This window comes from Lineus longissimus, chromosome 19 (genome assembly GCF_910592395.1).
Source record: "Lineus longissimus chromosome 19, tnLinLong1.2, whole genome shotgun sequence".
In the NCBI taxonomy this organism is placed as follows: Eukaryota; Metazoa; Nemertea; class Pilidiophora; order Heteronemertea; family Lineidae; genus Lineus; species Lineus longissimus.
Window position 1 is genome coordinate 9847903 of NC_088326.1, and position 27144 is coordinate 9875046.

Here is a 27144-nt window from a genome sequence, read left to right on the forward strand (position 1 = left end):
GGCTATACACATGGCCGTGGTGACTGTTTTTGGGATGATTTTCACAGCGTTAATGTTTATCGTGTGTCGTTTATCCTGTACATTGCCCTGTGCAACAAATACCCGAAATTCCAATATAAACATAACGCTATCTATGGAATGTGTGCATTTATTCCTTCGGTGTGATCTCGTGCTGGTGTGTTCAGGCTCTCTGCAGCCGACTCCAGTGTATATTTTTGCCATTAACTCGATCAATATCGGTTGAATATGGACACGAGACCAGGTGCAACCGCCACTCGAGCGACATTTTTATTCCTTTGGCCGGTAGGCGACTTTTTTTAATGTCACATCGAAGTAAGACCGATATCAGCAGAAAGTCGTCATGAATAACTGGATCGGAGCGGTTCCGATCCCCGGGCTTTATGCCAAAGCTCTTTGCTGAGGCCAAACCAAGTGCAGGACCAAGAATATTCAAATGTATTCATAGTACCAATAGTATTAATCATCACTTCGGTTCTGTTTAAAATGTACATTTAATGTACGTACGTGCGGAGTTTTAAGTTTTAGCCCCTTTCCCCACTGATCGATCGATGCATCAAATCAAATTGGCCAATCTGATGGCTGAGAGTCAGCCTTGTTTGAAAAATTGCATCCAAAATTAAATATCGGGCATCCTAAATGTACTACCGGGGCCTGTGTGAGTAACTAATACATAAGTCGGTGGTGATATGCCCGTCGGTAAGGCAAAAACCGTGCTCAACACAAACTTGTTTCTTGAAATTTCTTATAAGAAATAAACATTCAAAAGTAAAACATTTATTTTGGCTACTCGATACAAGCCGTTCTTAGATCGATATGATTATTCGTAAAATCGAACGATCCATCAAATATATTGCATTGTTTTTCGTGCGTTTTTGTTTAACTGATCGATACATATGGTCCAGTCAATGAATAAAAATACATTGATGCTTCACATTCAATCAGTTTGGAGCACCGGCGACAAATAGCGTCGATAGCATGGGTCAGTGGTGCCACCTTTGAATGACGTTGAGGGTAAAGGCAAGTGCACGCACAAAATAGGTACTCTTAATTTATAATTTGTTTGATATGTACAGGACAAACCTGCAGTGTATTTATCTCTATCTGTGTTGCAATTCGTGTTTGAAGAACCATATTACAAGGTATGAACACAACGTTAGAGTTGGATGACTCCAACAACACTATTTCTTTAACTGTATTGCACATTTTCCTTGACAGGTTGGACATGTTCGATTCCACTGCCCGATTCTCCGCAATCTGGGAAGTTTATTCTTCAGTGTGGCTATGTTTCAGTTAAAAACCCACCGCTCATGTTAATTAAGTGACTGCACTCCAAAAACATTTATTTATGAGTTGATCGTAAGATCATAGGACAGGTGTGATATATCATTGCAGTTTACCTGCGAAAATTTCAACGTAAATATGACGATGTTTAATTCTTTAGTACGATCGTTGTCCATTTCTAAAAAGTAAATTATTTGAACCACAAAAATAATCGGAGTATGAACGTCCACAAGACAAGTATGCTGTTTTTGCTGCTCTTCTTTGTTTTCTGTGCAATGACCAGTACTGGAAAAGGGGCCAACCGTAAGTTATGTCGAATATTAACCCCGTGGGTTCGTGTGGCAAGACTGGCTAACCACAGAGCTCAGAAGCTGACCCTTTTGTCTGGTTTGCCCATAACTCGCGTAACATCTGTCGTATCGACTCGAGACCAAGTGCGCATGCATTTGAAAGAATCAAAACGAGCTCGTTTTTTATCCTATCTCGACCCGAGTGAGGCGTCATGGAAGAGTATGTCAGAGATCATTCTGCACAACGTCGTTACGCCATTGGTGCTCGATTCGATCACCTTGCTACTGCGACAACAGTTGGGATGACGTTGCGCCGTACGTAAAGCCCTGTCTACACGAGTCAACAACCTTAAACACTAACCCCATCAACAATAATCAACAAGCTGTTGAAGGTGTGCTGATGCTTGTTGAGCAAGTCCGTCCACATTGATCAACACGTGTCAATCTTTTGTCAACATTTGCTGACGGTGTGGACCTTGTCTCTATTGTGTTGCAAAGTACACCTCTTGCTTTACCCGCCGTGAGGGTAGTAATGGCTTTCCGACGTAACGTCGAACACACACAGATATGGTAGCCAGGTAGGGGGTTAATTCCATGACGTGAAAACGACGAAATTCTCTACCCATATCAAATTGCCATGGCGAGAAATGTGGAGGTCAGCCTGGGAATCAAGTATTAATATCCTCGTACACTCTTAAAATCACCTGATCTGGTAGTACCTATTGCTCCAACTGAGAAATTAGCAAGCATCAATCTACATGTAGTTGTCTCACCTATAAACATGAAAAAATGAAGTAAAAAAATACTATCAAAATGATTGAGAATTACCACTCTTATAGGTAAACAACTAATTTCACAGTCGGTGCAACCATATTCGATCTCGCATGGTCTTCCCTAACGATACACGGACATAGTCCAGGACGTCAGGATATGTAGTTGTTTTACGATCCTCAACGATACGATTAGCCGCAAACAGTTTGCCTGCCAAAATAGTTTTCAATTTAAAATGACGATGTTTAATTCCACAGTTCAATCGTAGTCCAATTTCCAAAAAGTAAGTTATTTGAACCACAAGAATAATCGGAGTATAATTAACGTCCACCAGACAAGTATGCTGTTTTTGCTGCTCTTCTTTGTTTTCTATGCAATGACCAGTACTGTTTTAAAAAGGGGCGAACCGTACGCAAGTTGTGTCGAATATTGAATATCATTACAGATCTGCTCTCTGTTCCCGCTGGCTATACACATCGCAGGGGTGACTGTTATGGGAATGATTTTTACACCGTCAATCGTTATGGTTTGTCGTTTATCCTGTGCATTGCTCTGTGTAACAAATACCCAAAATGTCGTGCGTTCCAATATAAACTTTACTACTTATGCTCAGTGAAATTGAAGTCCTGTGATATTGTCACTCTGCCTAACAGTCTATCTTGCAATATGTATAAACGAATAGGTAAGGTCTTGATATAATTATATGTAAACAAGAAAATTCAGTCTGACATATTCTGATAATGTGACATGCTCTGATAATGTCATATTGACGATTTATTGTAAAGTCTGCCGGGATAAAACATCATTTAACCTCGATTTTCACAGCATGATGTGAGATTAAACGAGTTGTGATCAGATTTATATCGATCCGTTGATTAATGTCGTATTTACATATCAAATGTCATATGCTGTAACTACTTCTACTGCTACTAATAGTGTCATTTTGACATTATTCTGACATCAATCTAAATGACGTCAGAATAATGTCAGAACGACAACCCAAGAAAGTGTATATCAAATCTTTGATGGGGAGGGGGTCCACTCTATACCTTCCAATGGTGACGATGCCATTTTGACATCATTCAAGCCCATGTTATTAGCCGTCATTTGGAAAGTAATAAAGTCCGATTAAAATAAAGCCCAAACATATAGCTGGTCTTCGTAACGTTCTGTTTTGTTTAACGCAGATATGTCCAACCGGGCGATATTCGTGGTCAAAAGGACGCCACTTACCGGCAAAATTATAAAAACAACTAATACCACGCCTCCTGTCAGCGGTTTTGACTGTGCATTTCACTGTTTTAGGCGCTTTGATTGTAGCGCATTTGTACGAGACGTCACAATTAAGAAATGTTACCTCCTCGACATATTTAAATATACTGAAGTCTTACGTACTGCTACGTTTGGGGGTAACGACTTAGGCCTACGGCGTCTGACATTGTGAATGTATACTCTGAACCCAAGTGTTCCATTTTAGAACACAAAATTTAACACCAAATTGTAACCCATATGTAACGCGTAAAGGCGTTCTGTCTCCAAATTACACTTGGTGTTAAAGGTCTGAACACTTCCATCCAAATGTGAACACTATAGTTACAGAAAAAAACATAACACCAATATCTAAATTATGAACGCTAATGTTTATTCTAAGAACATGTTTCCATGTTAATGTTTTGAAAACTTGAACACGTCATCATGATGTAACACTTATGGAACACCATTTTGTGTTCAGTCCATATGGTTTAGAACAGGCATGTTCAATTACAAAATGGTAAGAGAGCTTTCGCAAGCAAGCACCTGGTTAGACGCGGTGTAAAAGCAATGGAAGTCCTAAAACCACACACAATAGCCGTGTATTGTCCTCGAATGGTTTGGTCGGGGTCAGCTATAATCTTCAACAAAGGAACTCCGCCACTCTATTCATTCTAACAGAAGGTCTGGACCTAGTTTCATGGAGGACTTGCATTTCTTTTACACTGGCAACAATATTTATCATCTCCTAATGTTCCAGTATACTCACTCAGTCTAACCTGTAGCTTGCGAAAGCTCTCACTAAAAGAAGTACATGTAATATCTTCATTGTGACAACCAAGTATGTACAGTACATGTATTACCAAAAAATGGTGAAGCGAGCATAGAAATCAACATGAACCAAGGACAACAATACTGAGACTGAGAACATACTTTTCACCTAAACTGTGTGAAATTTGAGTAACAAGAACTTTTGGATTACACTAACACACCAGAAGTAAAGTACTAGTATTACAAATGAAACGTTCTTCCATGGCCTAGACCAAGGCCAGTTAGTCAACCATCAGACAAGTCAGACCAAGCAACCAAAACCGAGGAGTCGGTCAATGAATTTTTTGGCAGTGCTTTAGACAGACATTGCACTTGCAGGATGTCCCAGAAAGTTTGCCTTGCCATTGTATAGACCGTTGAAGTTAGCCACAACTAGCCATAGCCTCGTTCTGGTCTTGTAATGCAGAATTTGGTATCCATTCAATGCAAGTTCAGACAAAGTTTAGGCAATTCAATTCGAGTTTAGGCAAACCCATTGAACATGTGCACTCCAAGCTACACCCAACTGACGAGAGTGAATGTTACAGCACTAATGTGACTGGAAGAGATCAGGCAATGGAATCGATGTTACCATGTTTACAGCAGGTTATTACTAACTGGGGCCAAGCTCAAGTTTCATTTTCTTGGATCATAAATTTTCGCTCTCGCACTGTGGGACTGAACTGGGCAAACTTTTTTGGATACCATGTAAAGATACAACCTACAAGCAAGTATTAGTAAGGCTCCTAGTTTCTGCTAAAAAAATTCCTGAAAATATATGAATACCGTATCACTGGTGTATCAGAAATTCCCTGTTACACAACAAGTTTGAAGAAATTGATGGAGGAAATTCTTGCATAACTACCCATCTAGACACACTTCCGAGGATCCATGAACAATGAACAACAATGTTAGTCAACCATAATCGGTTGTCTCAGCTGAATGGTCATCACCTTTTCATTTGTTCAACATTCTGACTTTCAGTTCAACAAACTTTTGGTTCACCTTTTTGGAAAAGAACTTGTAGGTCTTGTTCGTCTCCAGACGGCAAGGTTCCCCAATGACAAATGTCTGCAGGATGGCGAGACACATGGCGTACTTAAGAGGATACTCCACATCAAAGACGTAGCATCACAAACAATGTAGATCCCAGTCCAGTCCCCATTTCGTTTGAAAATAACCAGCTGTGGAGCTGCTCTAGCACTGGTTTTCAGTGCCTCCTTAATACCATCATCTGGGATGTCCTGAAAGCAAAAAGAAAGCATTTTGTACCACCCCATGTTTACTTTGTTTGAGGATCAAACATCAGTATTTTAGTGACCAGTGTGGAAGGGATGAAAGTCTGCCAGGAACCTCTTGGTGAGTCCTTTCCTATTGAATCCAACAAATTAAGCCAAGACTGTACATCTGACTACCCTAAATATAACCCTCAAAGAATGCCAAGCTATTCTTCAATGGCGCCAGTCTCTCTTAAAGCACAGTCAACAGGCATTTGGTATCAGTATTTGGGTAAGTACAGAATCAAGGCAGCTCAGAGAGCAATGATTGAACGATGCTGTGGACAAGTCCAAGGATACTGCATCAGTCACGACCAACTTCTCATCAGAAAGCGTCACCACCAGCATATTCAATGTTCAGTTCCAACCTGTACCAGTCCAATGCACGCCTGTCATGGTCAGCAGGGGTCAGCTTAGCGCAATATGGACCATTCTTCCGAAACACAAGCGAGGGAAGTCTGCTCATTAGCATATCTCGCGCACTGCTCCTTCTTGTCAAACATCGTAGTGAAATCGTAATGGAAAACGTCTGGCTTTGCGCCAGACATTGAGACTAATAAGTGAAGAATTAATATGTAAAGAACTTCTACTTGCGCGAGACTGCTGTGATAAAATTATCATTGCAGAGACTCCGGTGACGTACACATATATTTTTTACAATCAAAAATGCCCTCAAAAGACGACATGGAATGATTATTTTATTGATATTTCCTACTATATACCTTCCAATTATCACTTTGTACAAATAGATCGGCGTTAGGTCGCATGCTTTTCTTTCCTGGTGACACTATAAAACAAAATAGTTGCAACCCCGTAAATGCGCTATAAGTCCAATAATAAGTGACGGTGACCCGTTATAAATGTTTCGCCAGCTTCGCTTTTTTGCCGCTACGCGGCGCTTTGGGCCCTTGCGTCTAGGGTTTACACCTGATTAGATTGCTTAACATTGCACCATGTGGACAAATGATAAATGGATGGATACTACTAGCACATGTTGCAACAGTTACTGGTAGCAGGACAATCCAAGCTAAGCAGCTGACATCACTCAGTCATGTCAGTTGCCATTGCAATGAACATTATATAAACTATACCTCAAAAACTTTTACTAGGCTCTTTGTCTTTCCTTTGCCCTTGGTTACTTTTGTTCTCTCCTCAATTATGTAGATTATGTCGAGCAAAGTGCGACCATGAGATTCCTGAAAATCAATAAATCTTTTCATCATTGATGACAATATGATGCTGTTCTGAATCCTCAATGCCTGTTTTTTTCAGGACCACAAAGGAAACATCTACGTTTGGAAATGAACTCGGTCACTGCTCAACACGTTTCTATGAAATACTATATGAATACAAAGTTCCCATAATACTTGTGTGGTCAGGGGTGGACCAAGGACATCTGAAAAGAGGGGGCACACGTGAGTCCCTAATCAGAGTTCCAAGTTCCATGAAGTTCCAAGTTCCAATTTCCAAGTTCCAGGGGGGCCATCTCAACATGATTTAGGTGGTGCTTCGGAAATGTCAGTTGTTAATGTTTGGAAATTAAAGGAAAACAATGCTGTAGACGTCCTCCGATAGGTGGCGCTTGACCACATTTACCTTGTGATGCATATCGCTTAAAGGGGTCTGTCACTGGGAGTTAATGTTAGAGGGAAACCATGCGATTTCCTCCGATAGGTGACGCTTTAATACATTTACCTTGTGATGGAAAGTGCGATGGGGGCAGCAATTCTTTTCAATGTGATTTTAGCCTTCTCAGTGTTCTTCACACCATGCAACGGGGGGGGGGATGTTTGTTGTGGTGCTAATTCTCCATACTATTCAACAGAGGGGTGACAACTTTATATCTGATGGTAACCCTGTCCGTGTATCCCACACGTTTTGCTACAAAAATGTGGACGTTCTGTTTGTGATGCATATTCTGAACGGTCAGTGTTCTCCACAGAGTTTGCACCGTTTGGCCCATTATTAGGCTGGCCCAATTTCTTTTTTGTTTGCCGTCACCCCGACCGACCCACCAAAATCATGCATACCCAAAATATTTTATTGGCATTTTAGTAATTTTCTTTAGCATCTTGGAGTTTTTCTATGGTTTTGCTAAAATCACTGAAAATTAAGAAAAACCCTCTTACCCTGTATGAATACCTTTGGTAGGGTTACTGCAAACCGACAATTAATTTGGGCCAGCCTTAGCAAGCATCTGAACACCTGCTGAGTTTGGGTACAGAAACAAGGCCTGGACTTAATTCAGGCTTCCTTACTCATCAATCAATCTTGACAGCTTATTTGCAGATTCCTTTACCATCAAAGAGCATGTTTAGTTGATAAGCAGTTGTAGTGACAAAATTGAAACTTCCTGTTCATCAAAGACAGGTGGAAAGGGTTTAATTAAATCTTATATAATAGTTATAATTCTAAGATGTATTTGTAAGGCATAAATAAAGGCAAGATTTATTCTCTTGTCAATGTTCTTGAGTTGAGGATTGCAACTTGGAGCGGATACATTTTACCCAGCATACTTGAAGGAAACTGAGGAAAGATATCAGTGAGTTTATTTGTAAACAAATATTCATTCCTATTTATCATATTTCGACCCTATAGTGAAGTTGTTATGTAGCATCATTTACTCTTTGCCCCACTCATTGATCCCCATTCATACAGGCCTACTAAACACTAAAGTACATGTACATTGCCAATTCAAATCTAATATCAAATTTATTCTGAATATAATATGCACAGATACAGGTGTGGTCCTAAAACATGCAACATGAAAAATAATGTTGTAGGTGGCCATAAATGAATGAAATAAACAAGGATGAGTGTTACACAGTCTAGCATCACAGATTGTGTGCCAAGTAGACTGTCTCAGGCAGAGCCAATTAGGATTAGCACGGGTGACTAATCTGAGTAAACATTAGAATGAGAAAAATCTTGGGCTGGGTGGACCATTCCTGTGGATGCATACCGATACACTGGATGTTGCCAGCATTGCAGTGAATAGAATTTTATGTCCCGGGGCTAATTCCAGAGTTCAAATTGGCTAATGTTAGACCCTCCGCTGGAGTAAATGCCCGGATGACGGCATGATCTTATCAAAGAATTTTTTCCCGCTTGTTCATTATACAGGGACTGTATATTTTCAAGCTTTACACTCTTTAACATCAACTCACAGTGAGAGACCACTTTAAATGATTTATCAGAAGGTAGTCAAGCGCCACCTATCGGAAGAAGTCCACAGCATTGTTAACATCAACTCCCGGTCAAAGACCCCTTTAAATGATACCGCCACCTACATTAAATTTATCGAGAAATCATGAATTTTGGCATTGAATGCATTTCTGAGATGGCCCCTTGGAACTTGGAACTTGGAACTTCATGGAACTTGGAACTCTGATTAGGGAGTCCCGGGGCACACTTAGCTCTTGTTGCAGATGTTGCATTTGAATTGCGGACCATGATCAACTGAGTGAAGTTAGGCCCAATTTTATTTTTAACACTTGAGTCAAAAGATAAGATGCTATGTGTATACTACTAGGCCGAATGTCCATAGACACGCTGAACAATGTCAAGTCCACAGCTATAGCTGCATGCTTATGAGCTGCAGCAGAACATGACCATTATGAAACTGAACACCAGTGCTGAATGGTGCACGAGTGATGCATGCACACACCTGATGGACATCACTCATCAGGCTGATGCACACCGCTGAGCCTGAATGGTCAAATTAGCTGTAGCGTTTGTCAATATACATGTATATGACATATCCAAGTAGCAGGCGTAGGATAGTGGTGAGGAAGAGATATAAGCTTCCTGATGTTGTCGACAACCCGTAATGTATTGTATTGTAGCCAACTGCTTGCGTGCGATGCATGCGCTTGCTTGCCATGTACGTACAGTGCATTAGGCCTACGACGTACGATTCTGAATGGGCGTGGCCAAAATCAACTTTTTACACACTGTGTTACAAAAAAATGATGTACAACAATTGATATATGAATGCTACAGATTATACTTCACACGACGATGATCTATAAATATTCAATGATTACCCGGATTGTTTGGATTTCGGGGCTTCTCGCAATGGGCAGCTGCTCGGTGATCTTCCTGATCAAATCGACGTCTGTCAGCTTACTTCCGCTGCGCATGCGTGTGGCGGTAAATAATGAACGGCCCCGTAACATTTCTGAACAGTTGTCGTTCTATTTCTGACGAACGATTGAACACCAGTGTTAAGCATGGTGTTCAGTACCTTAGATCAAAGGAAATATTGTGCTGAGGTTTAGTGGGTAATTTTTTGAGCTCAATAGCTGATTAATATGACTAACGGACGGAAAAATTATTATTTTTTCTTCAAATAGTTAAATCAATGTGACGCAGATGTTCCAACTTGGAACACTTATGTTACGCACACTGAACGCATTCGAACACATGGTGTGGAAACTCAGAACAGCAATGTTCAAGACGTGAACACTAGCGCTGATGAATAAAACACATTCTGTTGTTTTTTGAACACGTCAGGCGTCCGCCCGGTTTAGAGTGAGCCGTTTGAGGTGATGAAGGAAACTAAGACTTTGCGAAGTGGGAGCATACGGCGATGAAAGTAAGTGTCTCTGGGAGAGTAGTTCCAAGTCCGTTCGCTAGGGCAGTATGTTAACTAGTGCACTGGGTAATGTGTCCATACATAATTCCCAGGACGTAATGGCCGATCGACGTAGTGTCAGACACTGACAGGGGGAGATCAGCATAAAATAATTTACATGCAATCAACTCCTTGTACTATACAGTCTTTTACACAATTTATTAGTCAAGATCAACTAGTTTGGTAGTTCCTATCGCTCGAACTGAGAAATAAGTAAATATTAACCATTAATTAGCTGTTTCCCTAAAAAGGTAGTATGTGAAAAATACCATCAAAATGGTTTAGAATTACTATCTTGATAGGTAAACAACTAATTTTACAGTTGGTGTAACCATATTCGATCACGCATGGTCATCCTTAAAACGATATAACGATATCGTCAAGGACGTCCGTGATACCGTTTTTTTACGATCCTCAACGATAAGGTCAAAGGCAAACATTTTACGCAACACTCTAGGCAATACATTCCATTTCGACTCTATGCTCCTCGGCATATAGAATTTCTCATTAAGTTCGAAAACAGAACACTCGCACCTGACCAATTCAAGCAGTCGTATCGACGACCTCTCTTCTCCATCGTGACTCGATATTCTGATCTTAATTTAATTTTTGATATGCGAGTTTCTTTTTTCCTCGTCCAAGCCAAGGAGGATACCGCGGTGACGTCACATCACGTGATCCCGACCCATATTAGTGATCGCTATGGCCAATCAGATTCAGTCTACTGACAGCACCAGCACTGAACGCATCTCCACGTCTCACTGTCTGGTGCGCTCCTGTACACAAAAACACCAATAGACATGAAATATTGCAATACCTAGTATGGATTCTTCCTGTGTAAAATAAAATTTACAGAGCAGATTAACTTCCACGAATAAAAAAGACGTTTCGCGTGGCCAAAGTGCGGAAATAATGTCTCCGCTAAAATACACTACGAAATACACTAAGCAATACACTACGCAATATACAGTAGAGATGCAGTTGAGTTTGTTATTGTTTTGACTTAGAAGCCCGCCCATATCATAATATATTCATGTATTCATGAAGTATGAACTCATTTCTGTCCCATACAACTCTAAGAACAGTCAATTTCTCCTTAAATCATCACCGAAACCGCGATATCCGCAGGAAGATTTCGTTCTAGTGTCCGAAAATGCATGATCTTACAGGGGCGCTAACTCGACAAATAGAGGGGATCTATGGGGATCTATGCGAGTTTGAGGTATTACAGGTCTCGAACTTGTAAAATCTGTAAACATGCCTCCAAATCCCATTATGATAATGAATAGATTGCCCCATATCTGGGAGACTGTTTTGAAACCATCGCTAATTTTGGAAGATCGGTGCCGGCTATTTGGTTTTAAAAACCCTATTTTTCCCCATCAAAACAGCACTTTTCATTATTCAAATGATAGCTTATTGTCTGAAGACTTATTTCATAGCAGAAAAGTACTAATAACTCTGACTTGATGCGAAAAATCTAACTTTTTTGATGACTTGATTTTCCCTTGGCCGTGGATCGAGTTTGTTTACAATATGCAGCGCCATCTTGGAAAAGCCGTGACGTCACCGCGGTATCCTCCTTGCGTCCAAGCCTTCATGTACATGTACATGTGTGTTCATTTATTCCTTCGGTGTGTGATCTCCTGCTGGTGTGGTCACGCTCTGCAGCCGACTCCAGTGTATATTTTTGCCAGTAACTCTATCAATATCGGATGAATATGGACACGAGACCAGGTGCAACTGCCACTCGAGCGACATTTTTATTCCTTTGGCCGGTAGGCGACTTTTTTTGAATGTCATATCGGAGCAAGACCGATATCAGCAGAAAACCGTCATGAATAACTGGATCGGAGCGGTTCCGATCACTGGGCTGTATGCCAAAGCTCTTTGCTGAGGCTAAACCAAGTGCAAGACCAAGAATATTCAAATGTATTCATAGTACCAATAGTATCAATCATCACTTCGGTTCTGTTTAAAGTGTACATTTAATGTACGTACGTGCAGAGTTTTATAGTCTTTGACCCCTTTCCCCACTGATCGATCGAAGCATCAAATTGGCCAATCTGATGTCTGATAGTCAGCCTTGTTTGAAAAATTGCTTCCAAAATTAAATATCGGGCATCCTAAATGTACTACCGGGACCTGTGTCAGTGACTTAGACATAAGTCGGTGGTGATATGCCCGTCGGTTAGGCAAAAACCGTGCTCAACACAAACACATGTTTCTTGAAATTTCTTGTAAGAATTAAACATTCAAAAGCGAAACATTTATTTTGGCTACTCGATACAAGCCGTTCTTAGACCGATATGATTATTCGTAAAATCGAACGATCCATAAAATTTATTGCATTATTTTTCGTGCGTTTTTGTTTAACTGATCGATACATATGGTCCAGTCAATGAATAAAAATACATTGATGCTTCACATTCAATCAGTTTGGAGCACCGGCGACAAATAGCGTCGATAGCATGGGTCAGTGGTGCCACCTTTGAATGACGTTGAGAGTAAGGCAAGTGCACGCACAAAATATGTACTCTTAATTTATAATTTGTTTGATATGTACAGGACAAACCTGCAGTGTATTTCTCTCTATCTGTGTTGCAATTCGTGTTTGGAGAACCATATTACAAGGTATGAACACAACGTTAGAGTTGGATGACTCCAACAACACTATTGCTTTAACTATATTGCACATTTTCCTTGACAGGTTGGACATGTTCGATTCCACTGCCCGATTCTCCGCAATCTGGGGAAATTTATTCTTCAGTGTGGCTATGTTTCAGTTAAAAACCTACCGCTCATGTTAATTTAGTGACTGCACTCCAAAAACATTTATTTATGAATTGGTCGTAAGATCATAGGACAGGTGTGATATATGATTGCAGTTTACCTGCGAAAATTTCAACGTAAATATGACGATGTTTAATTCTTTAGTACTATCGTTGCCCAATTTCTAAAAAGTAAATTATTTGAACCACAAAAATAATCGGAGTTTGAACGTCCACTAGACAAGTATGCTGTTTTTGCTGCTCTTCTTTGTTTTCTGTGCAATGACCACTACTGTTAAAGGGGCCAACCGTAAGTTATGTCGAATATTAACCCCGTGGGTACGTGTGGCAAGACTGGCTAACCACAGAGCTCAGAAGCTGACCCTATTTTCTAGTTTGCCCATAACTCGCTTAACATCTGTCGTATCGACTCGAGACCAAGTGCGCATGCATTTGAAAGAATCAAAACGAGATCGTTTTTTATCCTATCTCGACCCGAGTGAGGCGTCATGGAAGAGTATGTCAGAGATCATTCTGCACAACGTCGTTACGCCGTTGGTGCTCGATTCGATCACCTTGCTACTGCGACAACAGTTGGGATGACGTTGCGCCGTACGTAAAGCCCTGTCTACACGAGTCAACAACCTTAAACACTAACCCCATCAACAATAATCAACAAGCTGTTGAAGGTGTGCTGATGCTTGTTGAGCAAGTCCGTCCACACTGATCAACACGTGTCAATCTTTTGTCAACATTTGCTGACGGTGTGGGGCTTGTCTCTATTGTGTTGCAAAGTACACCTCTTGCTTTACCCGCCGTGGGGGTAGTAATGGCTTTCCGACGTAACGTCGAACACACACAGATATGGTAGCCAAGTAGGGGGTTAATTCCATGACGTGAAAACGACGAAATTCTCTACCCATATCAAATTGCCATGGCGAGAAATGTGGAGGTCAGCCTGGGAATCAAGTATTAATATCCTCGTACACTCTTAAAATCACCTGATCTGGTAGTACCTATTGCTCCAACTGAGAAATTAGCAAGCATCAACCTTGATGTAGTTGTCTCACCTATAAACATGAAAAAATGAAGTAAAAAAATACCATCAAAATGATTGAGAATTACCACTCTGATAGGTAAACAACTAATTTCACAGTCGGTGCAACCATATTCGATCTCGCATGGTCTTCCCTAACGATACACGGACATAGTCCAGGACGTCAGGATATGTAGTTGTTTTACGATCCTTAACGATAAGATTAGCCGCAAACAGTTTGCCTGCCAAAATAGTTTTCAACTTAAAAATGACGATGTTTAATTCCACAGTTCAATCGTTGTCCAATTTCCAAAAAGTAAGTTATTGAAACCTCAAGAATAATCGGAGTATAATTAACGTCCACCATACAAGTATGCTGTTTTTGCTGCTCTTCTTTGTTTTCTGTGCAGTGTCCAGTACTGTTTTAAAAAGGGGCGAACCGTACGTAAGTTGTGTCGAATATTGAATATCATTACAGATCTGCTCTCTGTTCCCGCTGGCTATACACATCGCAGGGGTGACTGTCCCGGGGATGATTTTTACCACGTATATCGTTATGGTTTGTCGTTTATCCTGTGCATTGCTCTGTGTAACAAATACCCAAAATGTCGTGCGTTCCAATATAAACCTAACGACTTATGCGCAGTGAAATTGAAGTCCTGTGATATTGTCACGCTGCCTAACAGACACTTTCACAATATGTATAAACGAATAGGTAAGGTCTTGATATAATTATATGTAAAGGAGAAAATTCAGTCTGACATATTCTGATGATGTGACATATTCTGATAATGTCATATTGACGGTTTATTGTAAAATCTCCCGGGATAAAACATCATTTGACCTCGTTTTTCACAGCATGATGTGAGATTAAACGCTATTGTTGTGATCAGATTTATATCGATCCGTTGATTAATGTCGTATTTACATATCAAATGTCATATGCTGTCACTACTTCTACTACTACTAATAGTGTCATTTTGACATTCTGACATCAATCTAAATGACGTCGGAATAATGTCAGAACGACAATCCAAGAAAGTGTATATGAAATCTTTGATGGGGGGAGGGGGGTCCACTCTATACCTTCCAATGGTGATGACGCCATTTTGACATCATTCAATCCCATGTTATTAGCCGTCATTTGGAAAGTAATAAAGTCCGATTGAAATAAAGCCCAAACATATAGCTGGTCTTCGTAACGTTCTGTTTTGTTTAACGCAGATATGTCCAACCGAGCGATATTCGTGGTCAAAAGGACGCCACCTACCGGCAAAATTATAAAAACAACTAATACCACGCCTCCTGTCAGCGGTTTTGACTGTGCATTTCACTGTTTTAGGCGCTTTGATTGTAGCGCATTTGTACGTGACGTCACAATTAAGAAATGTTACCTCCTCGACATATTTAAATATACTAAAGTCTTACGTACTGCTACGTTTGGGGGTAACGACTTACGGCGTCTGACACTGTGAATGTAGCCGTTTGAGGTGATGAAGGAAACTAAGACTTTGCGAAGTGGGAGCATACGGCGATGAAAGTAAGTGTCTCTGGGAGAGTAGTTCCAAGTCCGTTCGCTAGGGCAGTATGTTAACTAGTGCACTGGATAACATGTCCATACATAATTCCCAGGACGTAATGGCCGATCGACGTAGTGTCAGACACTGACAGGGGGAGGTCAGCCTAAAATAATATACATGTATTCAACTCCTTGTACCATACAGTATTTTACACAATTTATTAGTCAAGATCAACTAGTTTGGTAGTTCCTATCGCTCGAACTGAGACATAAGTAAATATTAACCATTAATTAGCTGTTTCCCCTAAAAAGGTAGTATTTGAACTATGTGAAAAATATTATCAAAATGGTTAAGAATTACTATTTTGATAGGTAAACAACTAATTTTACAGTTGGTGTAACCATATTCGATCACGCATGGTCATCCTTAAAACGATATAACGATATCGTCAAGGACGTCCGTGTACCGTTTTTTTACGATTCTCAACGATAAGGTTAAAGGCAGACATTTTACACAACACTCTAGGCAATACGTTCCATTTCGACTCGTTATGCTCCTCGGCATATAGAATTTCTCATTAAGTCCGAAAGTAGAACCAACTTACATCAAATTTTCAATCCGTCGTATGTCGTCCGTGACCCGATCTTCCTAATTATATTTGATTTTAGGTTTCCTCGTCCAAACCTACCTGTGCGTGCGTTGTAATCGTCGACCTGCGATCCGTTGTGTATATTCGGGGCTACCGGCATGACGCATCACCAAGGGGGATGTTATGACGAGGAGTTTCTGAAAATCTGAATCTGAAACTTCTCGATTCGAGATAGACATATAGAAATTTTAAACTCTATAATTTCCATTTGACCCATTTGTGTTGGCGCAGACAGAATTTACGATGGAGTTACAATTGTGGTGTCCTTTTGCACACTCATCGACATCAGTACAACAGTACTGGCCTTTGCATCGCCCTGATAGCCTGTTTCACACTTGCAAGTGAAGGAACCCTCTGTGTTGGTACATTCAGCGTTTGCATCACATCTGCGCGTGCTTGTATTGCATTCGTTAATTTCTTAAGAAGACAAAAATCGAAATATTGTTGAGTGTTTATTATCAGCAATATACCTCATCATCAGCTTGGCGTCATTTATGCACGTTATCATCAGCTTCTTATTGACCTGTTTTCACCAAAACAAAGTATTTTTGTCAGTGTCTTCAATGACGATAGTTCAAAACTGCTACAATAGCAAGTTGAATAGCAGGCCCGACCTTGGTTGCAAAGGCAAGTCGTATGTAACTTATTTTTGAAATGATGTAATTTCATTATCCAAGGATCAAAACTGATTGGATGGAATCAGTGATTTGAACCTCTTTTTCCCTCTCCGTTTCGACTCCGCTTTTAATGCCCTTTGGGTTCCCTCTTTGCCAATCACACAATTTCTCTTTTCTATCCCTTTTTGCACGTAAGGTTGGCCAGACAAAATGCACGATGCTACCTTTCAGGACAGTAAACACCGATGGCATCACCTCGTGGAGCTGGTGGAGTTTGCACTTGCTCTCCGAGAAACCTTAGAGAAGATCAACTCACAGTCATTTAATAACTTTATCCTCAGAATAGGTATAAAAAATACAAATATACCAACTTGTCAAAGCAAATCATTTTATGTCATCCTGTTGATCGAGGGAAATTACTTTTTTAAGTGGAAGATTCCTACTAGCTAATGAAGGAAATTGATTTTTTTCAAATTTGGTCTATTAAGGTCCATTTCGTATAATGCAGCACTCATGCGGATAATGAATGATTCGCCGTTGCAGTAGCAAGAAGAGCAATCGACTGTCAGAAGTAGCACTAATATTGCCGACCCTTTCGCTAGAAAAGACAATGATTATTTCTGCTCATTAGTCTTGCCCAAATATTCAACTTCCCTCGAAATCGACAGCTGCATTCTCATCTGTAATGAATATCAAAAGCAATCGACAAGGTAGATACAGCTCGATAAAATTGCCACGTCGTGCAATAGTCTGATGAGGACCATGGATATGAAAGAAGTTGTGGATGACCTTTTCTCTCTTAGTAGGATATGAAAAGTTAAATTCATCCTGACAATATCAGGCCATTTTACTCCATACATACTTACTTCTCAAACAACTATTGTCCTAGAACGTGTATCAGATGTAATTTTTTCCCATTATAATTAATCATCTTAATAGTGAAAGTGTTATTGATAATTTCTTGACTTGTATCATGAATCGGGGGAATTCTGGTTAAAATGGTTTGGCTTTTTCATCTTCTTTCTTGTATTGCATTTCATATGTCTTAACTCTCCAGGAATAAACCAGGGGCCAATCGTAGCAGGCGTGATAGGGGCGAGAAAGCCTCATTACGATATCTGGGGAAATGCTGTGAATGTCGCCAGCCGGATGGAGTCTACTGGAAAATCAGGGCACATTCAGGTATACCTCTAGTACCCGTCTTATTCATGCCACACGACTAGCTATTGCTATATTAGTTTGTAATCAATTTATTAGTTTGTAATCAGTTGTAATCTATATTAGTTTGTAATCAAATCCGAAACCGGTGTTGATCCTTTTCGGATGGACAACAGGGTTTAGTATATATTGTTCAGAGAACGGACCTCTTACCTTGAAAATAACTTCATCGAGGTACCTTTTGAGATTGATTTTTGTAATCAATTTTGGAACAAGTATGGAGTTCGATAAGAAAAAAATGTATAACACATCAGTAGGTTTAGTTCAAAGCGTACCAATCAATGGCAAAGTCATTGCTCACGGCGTTACCCTTGAACTCCAAATTTGCTGCTGTATGACAAGTCAAGTCCTAGTCGAACATATCCATCGAAAGTTCCGAAACTGTCTGCCTCACAGATGAATGACAGGGCAATTACTTCCATAGTCTAAAGCCGTACATAGCAAAGATTCGATCCCCGAAACCGGTTTAGATCCTTTTTATTTTGGATGGACAACAGGGTTTAGTATATTGTTCAGAGAACGGACCTCTTACCTTGAAAATATTTTCATCGAGGTAACTTTGAGACACTCCCTGTACGCAACATCTGTAACCTATTTTATTTCAGGTTGTCGAAGAAACGATGATTATCCTTCAAGAGTTTGGCTATAAGTTCGAGAAGAGGGGCTTGGTCAAGGTCAAAGGAAAGGGAGAGCTTGTGACGTATTTCCTGGTCGGCAAGGAGGAGTTGATACACGACATGCCAAACCGGTCACGCATCTTTGAAAGTAATAAGATGTTCTTATTAAACAGTACAAGCATGTGGTTTTCGAAGGTTGGTTTTTCAACCAAAGAATTTTTTATCAGAGTCATCTCTTCTTGAAAATGTGACCCGTAATTATCAGAACAACAAATTAATACTGTGCCAGTTATTGATGAAGAAGGCACAAACCATTCTCCAACCATCTTCGAAAGTACTCTGAGAACACACAAAGTGGCAGTTATACCTTGCACTTCAAGTTGCGATCGCGGTTTGAGTATTTGGAATATCATCCCGGCCAGTTTGGTGATTTTTTTACGTCCAATATAATTCATAGGTATAAATATCGGGGAATTGCTATCTATAGCGAGATAATAATCATATTGGCGGACTGATGCTTGCATAAATGGGCCGCGGTGTTCTTCATATGCAAGCACGGGAATAAAGGATTCATTCATTCAACGCTAAGGAGAAGGGATCCCATCCACTGTTCTTTATAAATGGGATTGGTGATTTTTTTAATGCCATACTCGCCACACCCCACACCTTTTAGGCTCAGTGTGTTCTTATTAAAAGTGTCTGGCAGGGAGTTATTAGCTGTCGTGACAATGCGTACGAATTTATCATTAATGTTCGAGCCATGTAACGAGAATCAACACATTCTCCTGTCTCAGATAAAATCAAAATTAATAAAAGGAGTTAATTGTCCAATTGGTGTAATTAAGAAGAAATTATTGTATCAAATGATTCGACAGTATTCGTATTTATGGCATGGTGTTACATGAATTTATACTTACAAAGTAAAATATAAGTTATGTTACTAAAAAATCTATTCTTGTTTAATTACCTATATTTTCATATTGAGTTTGACGTGATACACAGCTGACCGCCATTGGCATTTTGACTAAAAGTATATGCGTTTAAACATCAAAAGAAATAAAGGAGGTTCGGCATCATCAACTGATTGTTCTTCAGTGATGACTTGTAAAAAATGTGTATACTTCTTACTCACTTGTGTACTCATTTACTTATCAATAATGCCTTGACGATGCTGAGTACATGACCCACAAAGTTACGCCGTCTTGTTTCATGTTTGCTAAAGGACAATGGATGTGGGCAAGAGTGTCGCAAGCATACACTGCTGCAAACAACAGAAAGAACACTCTTGTATACATTATTTCATATTTAGGGAATCTGATTTTTCGTGATTGACCATTATCAAAGTTGTTGTTGCAGTCTAACGATTATTTCAGGGCACAAAGGATTCATATCATTTGTACATTAAGGCAAGTTTATTCTTTATCGATGGATCTAATCTAGATTTGCGACCTAATTGTTGCCTTCGACGCTGGCAGTGATAGCTCAGGATTCACCAATTCTTGTTCGAAACGGAGAGGCCATTCCTGCAGTTATTTTGAGATAAGGCTCTGACGGGACGAGATAATGTCCTGCAATTTTTTTCCTGTACTAAGTCTCCAATGACCGCGTTCAGAATGACTTGTAACTTTTTCCTGTACTAAGTCACCCCAGCTCTTCAGACCTCTAAACTGATGGGCAATTCCCATTCTGACGAGCTGCCGATGCCAAATTTGATATGCACCCAGCAAAGATTTTTCAATACAGCACCTGGAAATCCCTTTCAACGTAAAGAAATCACCCGACCACGAAAGATTAATTCCTCCCTTCGGACCAAAAGATTGACATCTTGCACAAAACATTTGATTCAGTAATCAGGTAGATTTAGGCAAAAAGCATGTTCGCATTCAAAGATCGATAAGGCTGCATTGTTTACTTTTGAATCGGTAAAATAATACACGGTTATTTGAATTTGAATTTAGCAATCTCATCAAATATGCTGAATAAGGAATGAATGTATTCCAAATCTTCCCTTACATGTAGATCCGAAATACAAGCATGTAAATTATACAATGGTTTCTTGAAGTACAAGACGATTTTATGAGACTTCATAGAACACTTTCCATTGGGTGTAGATAATGGCTTGGACAGAGCGTCGGTATGGCAGTCGCCCGTCAGAATGCAGATCTGATTTAGCCAGGATGTAAGTACATTCGATCATTACAGATCTGTTCTCTCTTCTGGCTGGCTATACACATCGCCGGGCTGACTGTTTTGGAGATGATTTTCACAGCGTCAATCTTTATCGTGTGTCGTTTATCCTGTGCATTGCCCTGTGCAACAAATACCCGAAATGTTGTGCGTTCCAATATAGACATAACGCTATCTATGGAATGTGTGCATTTATTCCTTCGGTGTGTGATATCGTGCTGGTGTGTTCAGGCTCTCTGCAGCCGACTCCAGTGTATATTTTTGCCATTAACTCTATCAATATCGGTTGAATATGGACACGAGACCAGGTGCAACAGCCACTCGAGCGACATTTTTATTCCTTTGGCCGGTAGGCGACTTTCTTTGAATGTAACATCGGAGCAAGACCGATATCAGCAGAAAGTAGTCATGAATAACTGGATCGGAGCGGTTCCAATCCCCGGGCTTTATGCCAAAGCTCTTGGCTGAGGCCAAACCAAGTGCAGGACCAAGAATATTCAAATTTATTCATAGTACCAATAGTATTAATCATCACTTCGGTTCAGTGTAAAATGTACATTTAATGTACGTACGTGCGGAGTTTTATTTTCTTTAGCCCCTTTCCCCACTGATCGATCGAAGCATCGAATCAAATTGGTCAATATGATGGCTGATAGTCAGCCTTGTTTGAAAAATTGCTTCCAAAATTAAATATCGGGCATCCTTAATATACTACCGGGGCCTGTGTCAGTGACTAATACATAAGTCGGTGGTGATATGCCCGTCGGTTAGGCAAAAACCGTGCTCAACACAAACTTGTTTCTTGAAATTTCTCATAAACATTCAAAAGCGAAACACTTATTTTGGCTACCCGATACAAGCCGTTCTTAGACCGATATGATTATTCGTAAAATCGAACGCTCCATAAAATGTATTGCATTATTTTTCGTGCGTTTTTGTTTAACTGATCGATACATGTGGTCCAGTCAATGCATAAAAATACATTGATGCTTCACATTCAATCAGTTTGGAGCACCGGTGACAAATAGCGTCGATAGCATGGGTCAGTGGTGCCACCTTTGAAAGACGTAAAGTGTAAAGGCAAGTGCACGCACAAAATAGGTACCCTTAATTTATAATTTGTTTGATATGTACAGGACAAACCTGCAGTGTATTTCTCTCTATCTGTGTTGCAATTCGTGTTTGAAGAACCATATGACAAGGTATGAACACAACGTTAGAGTTGGATGACTCCAACAACACTATTTCTTTAACTATATTGCACATTTTCCTTGACAGGTTGGACATGTTCGATTCCACTGCCCGATTCTCCGCAATCTGGGAAATTTATTCTTCAGTGTGGTTATGCTTCATTTAAAAAACCTACCGCTCATGTTAATTTAGTGACTGCACTCCAAAAACATTTATTGATGAGTTGGTATTTAGATCATAGGACAGGTGTGATATATCATTGCAGTTTACCTGCAAAAATTTCAACGTAATCATGACGATGTTTTATTCTTTAGTTCGATCGTTGTCCAAAAAGTAAATTATTTGAACCACAAAAATAATAGGAGCATGAACGTCCACTAGACAAGTATGCTGTTTTTGCTGCTTTTCTTTGTTTTCTGTGCAATGACCAGTACTGGAAAAGGGGCCAACCGTAAGTTATGTCGAATATTAACCCCGTGGGTACGTGAGGCAAGACTGGCTAACCACAGAGCTCAGAAGCTGACCCTTTTGTCTGGTTTGCCCATAACTCGCGAAACATCTGTCGTATCGACTCTAGACCAAGTGCGCATGCATTTGAAAGAATCAAAACGAGCTCGTTTTTTATCCTGACTCAACCCGAGTGAGGCGTCGTGGAAGAGTATGTCAGAGATCGTCTGCACAACGTCGTTACGCCGTTGGTGCTCGATTCGATCACCTTGCTACTGCGACAACAGTTGGAATGACGTTGCGCCGTACGTAAAGCCCTGTCTACACGAGTCAACAACCTTAAACCTTAAACCTTAACCCCATCAACAATAATCAACAAGCTGTTGAAGGTGTGCTGATGCTTGTTGAGCAGGTCCGTCCACACTGATACTCAACGATAAGGTTAGCTGCAAACAGTTTGCCTGCCAAAATAGTTATCAACTTAAAAATGACGATGTCTAATTCCACAGTTCAATCGTTGTCCAATTTCCAAAAAGTAAGTGATTTGAACCACAGGAATAATCGGAGTATAATTAACGTCCATCAGACAGGTATGCTGTTTTTGCTGCTCTTCTTTGTTTTCTGTGCAATGACCAGTACTGTTTTAAAAAGGGGCGAACCGCACGTAAGTTGTGTCGAATATTGAATATCATTACAGATCTGCTCTCTGTTCCCGCTGGCTATACACATCGCAGGGGTGACTGTCATGGGAATGATTTTTACAAGGTCAATCGTCATGGTTGGTCGTTTATCCTGTGCATTGCTCTGTGTAACAAATACCCAAAAGGTCGTGCGTTCCTATATAGACTTAACGACTTATGCGCAGTGAAATTGAAGTCCTGTGATATTGCCACGCTGCCTAACAATCCATTTTACAATATATATAAACGAATAGGTAAGGTCTTGATATAATTATATGTAAACAAGAAACTTCAGTCTGACATATTCAGATAATGTGACATATTCTGATAATGTCATATTGACGATTTATTGTAAAGTCTGCCGGGATAAAACATCATTTAACCTCGATTTTCACAGCATGATGTGAGATTAAACGAGTTGTGATCAGATTTATATCGATCCGTTGATTGATGTCGTATTTACATGTCAAATGTCATATGCTGTAACTACTTCTACTACTACTAATAGTGTCATTTTGACATTATTCTGACATCAATCTAAATGACGTCAGAATAATGTCAGAACGACAACCCAAGAAAGTGTATATCAAATCTTTGGTGGGGGAGGGGGTCCACTCTATACCTTCCAATGGTGACGATGCCATTTTGACATCATTCAAGCCCATGTTATTAGCCGTCATTTGGAAAGTAATAAAGTCCGATTGAAATAAAGCCCAAGCATATAGCTGGTGTTCGTAACGTTCTGTTTTGTTTAACGCAGATATGTCCAACCGTGCGATATTCGTGGTCAAAAGGACGCCACCTACCGGCAAAATTATAAAACAACTAATACCACGCCTCCTGTCAGCGGTTTTGACTGTGCATTTCACTGTTTTAGGCGCTTTGATTGTAGCGCATTTGTATGTGACATCACAATTAAGAAATGTAACCTCCTCGACATAATTAAATATACTGAAGTCTTACGTACTACGACATTTGGGGGTAACGACTTACGGCGTCTGACACTGTGAATGTAGCCGTGTGAGGTGATGAAGGAAACTAAGACTTTGCAAAGTGGGAGCATACGGCGATGAAAGTAAGTGTCTCTGGAAGAGTCGATCGGCGTTAGGTCGCATGCTTTTCTTTCCTGGTGACACTATAAAGCAAAATAGTTGCAACCCCGTAAATTCGCTATAAGTCCAATAATAAGTGACGGTGACCCGTTATAAATGTTTCGCCAGCTTCGCTGTTTTGCCGCTACGCGGCGCTTTGGGCCCTTGCGTCTAGGGTTTACACCTGATTAGATTGCTTAACCTTGCACCATGTGGACAAATGATAAATGGATGGATACTACTAGCACATGTTGCAACAGTTACTGGTAGCAGGACAATCTAAGCTAAGCAGCTGACATCACTCAGTCATGTCAGTTGCCATTGCAATGAACATTATATAAACTATACCTCAAAAACTTTTACTAGGCTCTTTGTCTTTCCTTTGCCCTTGGTTACTTTTGTTCTCGCCTCAATTATGTAGATTATGTCGAGCAAAGTGCGACCATGAGATTCCTGAAAATCAATAAATCTTTTCATCATTGATGACAATATGATGCTGTTCTGAATCCTCAATGCCTGTTTTTTTCAGGACCACAAAGGAAACATCTACGTTTGGAAATGAACTCGGTCACTGCTCAACACGTTTCTATGAAATACTATATGAATACAAAGTTCCCATAATACTTGTGTGGTCAGGGGTGGACCAAGGACATCTGAAAAGAGGGGGCACACGGGAGTCCCTAATCAGAGTTCCAAGTTCCATGAAGTTCCAAGTTCCAATTTCCAAGTTCCAGGGGGGCCATCTCAACATGATTTAGGTGGTGCTTCGGAAATGTCAGTTGTTAATGTTTGGAAATTAAAGGGAAACAATGCTGTAGACGTCCTCCGATAGGTGGCGCTTGACCACATTTACCTTGTGATGCATATCGCTTAAAGGGGTCTGTCACTGGGAGTTAATGTTAGAGGGAAACCATGCGATTTCCTCCGATAGGTGACGCTTTAATACATTTACCTTGTGATGGAAAGTGCGATGGGGGCAGCAATTCTTTTCAATGTGCTTTTAGCCTTGTCAGTGTTCTTCACACCATGCAACGGGGGGGGGGGGGGGGGTGTTTGTTGTGGTGCTAATTCTCCATACTATTCAACAAAGGGGTGACAACTTTATATCTGATGGTAACCCTGTCCGTGTATCCCACACGTTTTGCTACAAAAATGTGGACGTTCTGTTTGTGATGCATATTCTGAACGGTCAGTGTTCTCCACAGAGTTTGCACCGAGAGGGAACAAAGAAGTTATTTTTGAAGGGATGCGCCCCCAATCCCATTGCCCCAATCCTTCCTCTGACAATGTCTGCCAGGCCCATTATTAGGCTGGCCCAATTTCTTTTTTGTTTGCCGTCACCCCGACCGACCCACCAAAATCATGCATACCCAAAAGATTTTATTGGCATTTTAGTAATTTTCTTTAGCATCTTGGAGTTTTTCTATGGTTTTGCTAAAATCACTGAAAATTAAGAAAAACCCTCTTACCCTGTATGAATACCTTTGGTAGGGTTACTGCAAACGGACAATTAATTTGGGCCAGCCTTAGCAAGCATCTGAACACCTGCTGAGTTTGGGTACAGAAACAAGGCCTGAACTTAATTCAGGCTTCCTTACTCATCAATCAATCTTGACAGCTTATTTGCAGATTCCTTTACCATCAAAGAGCATGTTTAGTTTATAAGCAGTTGTAGTGACAAAATTGAAACTTCCTGTTCATCAAAGACAGGTGGAAAGGGTTTAATTAAATCTTATATAATAGTTATAATTCTAAGATGTATTTGTAAGGCATAAATAAAGGCAAGATTTATTCTCTTGTCAATGTTCTTGAGTTGAGGATTGCAACTTGGAGCGGATACATTTTACCCAGCATACTTGAAGGAAACTGAGGAAAGATATCAGTGAGTTTATTTGTAAACAAATATTCATTCCTATTTATCATATTTCGACCCTATAGTGAAGTTGTTATGTAGCATCATTTACTCTTTGCCCCACTCATTGATCCCCATTCATACAGGCCTACTAAACACTAAAGTACATGTACATTGCCAATTCAAATCTAATATCAAATTTATTCTGAATATAATATGCACAGATACAGGTGTGGTCCTAAAACATGCAACATGAAAAATAATGTTGTAGGTGGCCATAAATGAATGAAATAAACAAGGATGAGTGTTACACAGTCTTGCATCACAGATTGTGTGCCAAGTAGACTGTCTCAGGCAGAGCCAATTAGGATTAGCACGGGTGACTAATCTGAGTAAACATTAGAATGAGAAAAATCTTGGGCTGGGTGGACCATTCCTGTGGATGCATCCCGATACACTGGATGTTGCCAGCATTGCAGTGAATAGAATTTTATGTCCCGGGGCTAATTCCAGAGTTCAAATTGGCTAATTTTAGACCCTCCGCTGGAGTAAATGCCCGGATGACGGCATGATCTTATCAAATACTTTTTTCCCGCTTGTTCATTATACAGGGACTGTATATTTTCAAGCTTTACACTCTTTAACATCAACTCACAGTGAGAGACCACTTTAAATGATTCATCAGAAGGTAGTCAAGCGCCACCTATCGGAAGAAGTCCACAGCATTGTTAACATCAACTCCCGGTCAGAGACCCCTTCAAATGATACCGCCACCTACATTAAATTTATCGAGAAATCATGAATTTTGGCATTGAATGCATTTCTGAGATGGCCCCTTGGAACTTGGAACTTGGAACTTCATGGAACTTGGAACTCTGATTAGGGAGTCCCGGGGCACACTTAGCTCTTGTTGCAGATGTTGCATTTGAAT

At 40.2% G+C, this 27144-nt stretch overlaps 1 long non-coding RNA gene across 1 annotated transcript; it reads left to right on the forward strand.

Annotated features, from left to right (window-relative positions):
• Positions 1–17172: 17172 nt before the first annotated feature.
• Positions 17173–18842, forward strand: LOC135502703 (uncharacterized). The gene is made up of 3 exons (XR_010449812.1): positions 17173–17276; positions 17988–18112; positions 18754–18842. It is a non-coding gene; the product is annotated as an uncharacterized LOC135502703 (long non-coding RNA).
• The last annotated feature ends 8302 nt before the right edge of the window (positions 18843–27144 follow it).